This window comes from Vulpes vulpes, chromosome 5, assembly GCF_048418805.1.
Source record: "Vulpes vulpes isolate BD-2025 chromosome 5, VulVul3, whole genome shotgun sequence".
NCBI classification, from domain to species: domain Eukaryota; kingdom Metazoa; phylum Chordata; class Mammalia; order Carnivora; family Canidae; genus Vulpes; species Vulpes vulpes.
In genome coordinates this window covers 10,473,154-10,480,653 of record NC_132784.1, presented here as the reverse complement: position 1 = coordinate 10,480,653, position 7,500 = coordinate 10,473,154, and positions in this window count along the sequence as shown.

Sequence of the window (7,500 nt, the reverse complement as noted above, 5' to 3'; positions counted from 1 at the left end):
AGGGTTTGGGAATATGAGTTTAGGTTAATATTTAAAGAATGTGAATGGTTGGGATGTGGGCCTCCTTGAAAGTGGGTAATGGACTGATTGCCTCATTGGTCTCTCATGTCCCTTCCAAAGATGGAGTACTTCATCTTGGGTCTCTGTCCAGATTTTGTAGCCTTCCCCTTCCTGGTCAAATCATAGGCCATTTCCCCTCCTCCTAGTAAATGGCATCACGGAGAGGGGTTCATTTTGAAGGCAAGGAGAACTATCTCTTCTAGAGGACATCCAGAAGGTCCCTTTAACTAGGAGGCAGCCGCTTCCAAGGTGAAGAGCCCATGACACCTCTCCCCTAAATCCAGTCAGAGCAAGTAAACACCTTACCCAAAGGCTGTTGGTCAACAGGAGACCAGGGACCAATAGTTTGTCTTCTAAAAGATAAACCAAGCTAGGGTACTTGGGTGGTTCAGTAGATTAAGTATCCAACTCTTGATCTCAGCTCAGGTCTTGATCTCAGGGTCATGAGTTCAAGCCCTGCATTGGGCTCCATGCTGGACATGAAGCCACTTTAAAAAAAAAAAAAAAAAAGGCTTAGCTAATCTGATCCTTTCTCTCAGGAATCTGAACCAGGAAGTTAAAAAGATACTGAACAACTTAGCAACAGAAGCTGGATGGTGGGGATCCCTGGGTGGCTCAGTGGTTTAGTGCCTGCCTTTGGCCCAGGGCATGATCCTAGAAACCCGGGATCGAGTCCCACATCGGGCTCCCTGCATGGATCCTGCTTCTCCTTCTGCCTGTGTCTCTGCCTCTCTTGTGTGTGTGTGTGTGTGTGTGTGTGTGTGTGTGTGTGTGTGTCTGATGAATAAATAAATAAAATCTTAAAAAAAAAAAAAAGCTGGATGGTTATAAAACAGAGAAGTTGTATGGGACAGTAGTGATGGATCCTGAGCAACTGAACTTAGGAAGCAGTAAAGATGTGGGTTATAGTGTTTGGAAAACGCAAGAAATAAAGCAGAGACTACAAGAGGCAAGTCAGGACAGAACCCAAGCATGCTTTTCCCTGAGCTGCCCCAATCCCAGCCAGTCTCAATATGGGGGGCCCCCCTATAACAACCCCTTTTTCTTAAATTTTTTTTTAATTTTATTATTTATGATAGTCACAGAGAGAGAGAGAGAGGCAGAGACACAGCAGAGGGAGAAGCAGGCTCCATGCACCGGGAGCCCGATGTGGGATTCGATCCCGGGTCTCCAGGATCGCGCCCTGGGCCAAAGGCAGGCGCTAAACCGCTGCGCCACCCAGGGATCCCCACAACCCCTTTTTCTTAAGAAGAGAATCTGTTGCCTAATACCAAAGAGCCTAATCAGACCTCAAGACTTGGCCAAGGCATGGGCAGAGAGGTCTGGTGTCACGTTCCTCAATAGCAGTGGCTTCAAAAAAAATGTTTCATTTCAGATGCTCCGTTTGCAAGAAGTGTGTTAAAGCCATTGTGAGAAGACTTTATTTTTTTTAAGATTTTATTTATTTATTCATGAGAGACACAGAGAGAGAGAGAGGCAGAGGCATAGGCAGAGGGAGAAGCAGGCTTCTCACGGGAAGCCCCCTTGATCACAGGACCCCAGGACCATGACCGGAGGCAAAGGTAGATGCTCAACTGCTGAGCCACCCGGGTGTCCCATAACAAGACTTTAGAGGAAGCAGTGCAAAAACAAAGATCTTGAGATGTATACAGAAGGCTGTCAGATGATGCTTACTCCCCCAGTAACCAACAGTATAAGCGCTTACACACACACATACACAGAGACACAGGCAGAGGGAGAAGCAGGCTCCATGCAGGGAGCCCGATGTGGAACTCAATCCTGGGACTCCAGGATCAGGCCCTGGGGCTGAAGGCAGCGCTAAACCGCCAAGCCACCCAAGGCTGCCCGATAAATCTCATCTTGACTCACAGTGCTGTTTACCTCCACCACAAATCAAGCTAGACCAGCAGAGAGGCTAACAAAAGGTGACTTGGTTACTACCTACATCAGCTGTTCACATTATGACCACAAGCAGGAGGACCACCAACGAACAGACATATAAGCAAACATCTTTGTTTCTCTTTCCATTCTTCCTACCAAAAGAGAAAGCCTGAGGAAAAGAGAAAGCTATGGGAAAGAGAGCAGACCACACATCCCCACTCCAAGCTGTTGGAGACAGAAGTCTAGTCTACACTGGGGATGACATGCTGACATGGTAGAGGTAACCTTGTGTCAAATATGGGATTGAAGTTTTAAGACACAAAATGAGTGAGGGGCACCTGGCCCTCAGGTGCAGCTCAGTCGGTTGAGTGTCTGCCTTTGGCTCAGGTCATGATCCCAGGGTCCTGGGATTGAGCACCCTGCATCTGGCTCTCTGCTTGGTGGGTAGCCTGCTTCTCCCTCTCCCTCTGCTTGCCACTCTGTCTGCTTATGCTCTCTCTCTGTGTTAAATAAACAAATAAATAAAACCTTTTAAAAAAATAAAACACACAATGAAACTGAGTCTTAACCAAAATGATACTTGTAACTGATATTGACTGACAAATTATAGATTTGGACTGTGCATCATTAGGGGTGCTCACTAGTAGGCAGGAAATCAGATGGTTTAAATACAGTTGGTAGCAATTACTGGGAAAATAAATTCATTTCATTTATCCCTCGATGAGCTGATACTACTCAAACTATCCACATTATAGTCAACACCAGAAATCCCAACTTCTGACTCAAACAGAATGATAGTCAGTGGACAAATAGGATCCTGAAAGTGAAAAACGGGGGTGTTCAGTGCACCCTAGGAGAGGGTTCCAGGATCTAATTTGGTCTCTGTGGGTCAGAATTACAATATACAGCTTGCCATGTTAAAGTTTTGAAAAAGCATGTTGTCTATTGTGGCAATAAGTGAAGCTGGTACCTCTGAAAATAAAATATTTTTTAAAAGATTTTATTTATTTATTCATGAGAGACACAGAGAGAGAGAGAGAGAGAGAGAGAGAGAGAGGCAGGGACACAGGCAGGGGGAGAAGCAGGCTCCCTGCAAGGAACCTGACGTGGGACTCAATCCCGGTACTCCAGGATCACGCCCTGGGCTGAAGGCAGGCACTAAACCACTGAGCCACCCAGGAATCCCCAAGAAAATATTTTATATTAAAATAATATCGACATCTTCAGGGTGGAGTTAAATTGAAAATAATACAATTCTATGATATTTTTTCTGGGTCTGCCCCTGAAGTAGTCTCTGTGCTATAGCCTACCCCCAATATCAACAGAATAGTCTAACATGTACCCAAAGCACCTAGATTTGAGTCTCCAATACAGTTCCCCAGTAGACACCAAGGAGTCTTGGAAAGTTTCTGATTCTATATCTTGGAGCAAGGATAATTCAAATGGGTCTGGAGCATCACTTTGTTGCCAGAAAGTATGCCTCCAAAATGATCCAGGGCAATTAAGGGATAAAGGAGCTGGTTAAAAGGGCTCCTCTTGAGCAAATTGTCACAATTATGGCATTAGAAAGAAATCAATAGTTCTCTGCACAACCCTATGAGGTACACTATAAAAAGGAAAAGAGAAAAAAAGGCACATACAATTTTTTAATGATGTTTATAGTATAATGCTGACAAAGCCAAACTATATGTATACTATATTCAAGTTTTGGTCAACATCAAAATTTCATCATTGCAAATCAAATAGCTAAAAGATCAATTGCAATCCTGGCAGAGGATGCAAAATCTCATCAATTCTACTCAGGCAATGAAAAATTATGGAATATTTACTATTTTTAAGAAAACACTACAGGGGCCCCTGGGTGGCTCGGTTGGTTGAACATTGACTCTTGGTTTCACCTCGGGTCATGAGCTCAGGGTTGTGGGATCAGGCCCCATGTCAGGCTCCCAGCTCAGCAGGATGTCTGCTTGAGAATCTCTCTTTCTCTTCCTCTCCCTATCCCTCTGCCTTTCTCTCTCTCTCTCTCTCTCTCTCTCTCTCTCTCTCTCAAATATTTTTTAAAACCACATAGGTTTGGAAAGTCCAATTATCTCCACAGAGACTTAACCTAATAAACGCAAACTCAGGATGAATTGTCCTGGAAGTCATTCTGAACCCCAACCTGGTCAAGAATATACCACTCAAAGTTCAACCCAGAACACTACAGTGTGCAGTTCCTTAACAGGATGGTTCTGTGCCTCAGGGTTGGGAGACTACATTTGTAATATCAGGATGAATAAAAGAATCTACCTGAATTGATATTTTGGTGCTGGTTAGGTTACCTGTAATAACAAGCTTCATTCCACGGTTTTATATGTAGTTCAATTACAGATGTTTAAACATGTAAGAGAATCTGTTACATTTATGTGACAATTTTATTAGATTTACAAGAGTTGCTTAAGGGTTTAGGAAGATTTTGCTTATTAGATTTGATAGGCTACATTTGGGGGTAATATATTTAAAGAATCAGCTAAATTAAATTTGAAAGTGTGGTTTGAAATGTCTTTTTTTTTTTTTGGTTTGAAATGTCTAAGGGAATTTGATCAATTAAGTACAGGAGTGGTATGGTATAATTAAGGAAGATTTTATCTGTAAAGCCCATGGTTAATTGAAAGTTAATGAAAGAACAAGTAGAAAAAATTCCTAATTTTAAAAAAAGTACTAGATTTATTAATAATAAGATAATACTGTAAATTGAGGTTCTAGGTTTAAGAGACATGGGATAGTTAAGCTTGCTGTTTTAATCAACTAAATAATAATTAAAACACAAATCACTTTTAAGTATTCCTATCATGTCCAAAAGGCCCCCAGACATCTTTTTTTATGAAGAAAGAGAGAAGCTAAGTAGACCAATAACAAGTAAGGAGATTAAATCAGTGATTTAAAATCTCCCCACAAAAATATCTCCAGAGCTGATGGTGAATTTTACCAGATATTTAAAGAAGAGATAATACTAATCTTTCTCAAACTTTTGCCAAAGACTTAAGAAGGAGGAACACTTCCTAACTCATTCTGTGGGTCAGCATTACCCTAATACCAAGGCCGGACAAACATACTACAAGGAAAATTCAGCAAATATCCCTTATGAACACTGATGCAAAAGCCCTCAATGGAATACTAGTAAACTAAATTCAGCAGCACATTAAAAGGATTATACACCATGACTGAGTAGGATTTATTCCTGCAATGCAAGGACAGCTCAACATATGAAAATAGACCAACAGGGCAGCCTGGGTGGCTTAGCGGTTTAGTGCCGCCTTTGGCCCAGGGCATGATCCTAGAGACCTGGGATGGAGTCCCACGTTGGGCTCCCTACATGGAGCCTGCTTCTCCCTCTGCCTGTGTCTCTGCCTCTTTCTCTCTCTCTCTCTCTCTGTTTCTCATGAATGAATAAATAAATAAATAAATAAATAAATAAATAAATAAATAAATATTAAAAAAAGAAAATAGCCCAACATAATACACCATACTAAAAAAATACAACAAAAACCCCAATTGATCATCTCAACTGAAGCAAAATTTGACAAAATTCAACACTCTTGCATGAAAAAGACACTCAACTGTTACAAGGTGGAGGAGAGTCAGTAACATATCCCCCAAACTGAGAAGACACTTTAATACCAAAATGCAAAGCAAGCCACTCCATATCATTTACACACCTTTATTTAGGATAACTTACTGACAAGGGCAATCCAGAGGGTTGGCCACCACAGCCAATCCAGGTGGCCCTGAGCTGTTATTCTCCACCCATCCTCTGCCAGGCCCTGACTGCAACACGTAGCTTTTATAAAACGAGGGGTATGGTGGTGAGGTCCTAAGGTTGCTATCTAAAGTGGTGCCACCTGTGTGCCTGACTGGCCCTCTACTGGTTATCTAAAGTGGCATCATCTGTGCCAAGATGGAGAGCCAAACAAAGATGGAGTCAGTGTTGCCAGCACTCCTACACTCAACAAACTAGGAATTGAAGTAAAACTGCCATAGGAAAACCCACACCAAACATCATACTTGATGGCAAGAGACTGAAAGCTTCTCCTCTAAGATCCAGAACAAAACAAAGATGCCTGCTTTCCTGGATTCTATTTAACATAGTACAGAAGTTCTAGCCAGAACAATTCAGTTAGGCAAGGAAAAAAAGGAAAAGACATGCAATTGGAAATGAAGAAGTAAAATTAGCTCTGCTCACAGATGATATGATATATAGAAAACCCTAAAAATTCCCCACACACAAAAATTGTCAGAGTTAATAATTGAACTTAGCAAAGTAGCAGGAAACAAAATCAACACACAAAATTCAGGCACTGTACACTAACAATAAACAATCTGAAAAGTAAATTATGAAAATAATTCCATTTATAATAGCAACAAGAAGAACAAAATATTAAAATTAACTAAAAAGATGAAAGACATAATGAAAACTACAAAACATTGCTGAAAGAAATTAAAGAAGACATAAATAAATGGGAACACATCCCATGTTCATGAATTGAAAGATTTCATATTGTTAAAATGTCAGTACTACCCAAAGCAATCTACAAGGATCCCTGGGTGGCTCAGCAGTTTAGTGCCTGCTTCAGCCCAGGGCGTCATCCTGGATCAGGCTCCTTGCTTGGAGCCTGCTTCTCCCTCTGAGTCTCTCTGCCTCTCTCTGTGTGTCTCTCCTGAATAAATAAAATCTTTAAAAAAAAAAAAAAAAGCAATCTACAGATCCAGTGCAATCCCTAACAAAATCCCAATGATATTTTTTAACAGAAATAGAAAAACCCATCCTTAAATTCATAGGGAATCTCAAGGAATCTGAGACAGCCAAAACAATCTTGCAAAAGAAAAACAAAGTTGAAGGACTCACACATCCTGATTTCAAAGCTTACTATGAAGCTACAGTAATCAAAACAGTATGGTACCAGCATGACAGATGAATAGAACAGAATACAGAGTCCAGAAGCAAATCTTTGTCTATAAAGCCAAATGATTTTTGGCAAAGGTGCCAAAACCATTCAATGAGGACAGGACAGTCTTTTCAACAAATACAGCTGGGCAAACTGGATATCCACATGCAAAAGAATAAAATTGAACCCTTACTTAACACAGTATAAAAAAATTAACTCAAAATGGATCAAAGACCTAAATGTAAGACCTAAAACTGTAAAACTCTTAGAAGAAAACATAATTGCTGTATTGTTATAGGGCTTCATGATGTGGGATTTGGCAATGATTTTTTGGATATGACACCAAAGGCATAAGCAACAAGAGGAAAGAGACAAATTGGACTTCATGAAAATTTTTTAAACTTTGTAAAAAAAAAAATCAAATAACAATGTCCACCAAGTAAAAAGATAACCAATAGAATGAGAGAAAATATTTGCAAATCACATCTCATAAGGGATCAACATCCAGAGTCTCTTGAGAACTCTTAAAACTCAACAACAAAAACAATTAAAAATGGGCAAAGTACTTGAATAGACATTTCTCCAAAAAAGATATATGATGATCAATAAGCACATGAAAAGATGCACAATATCA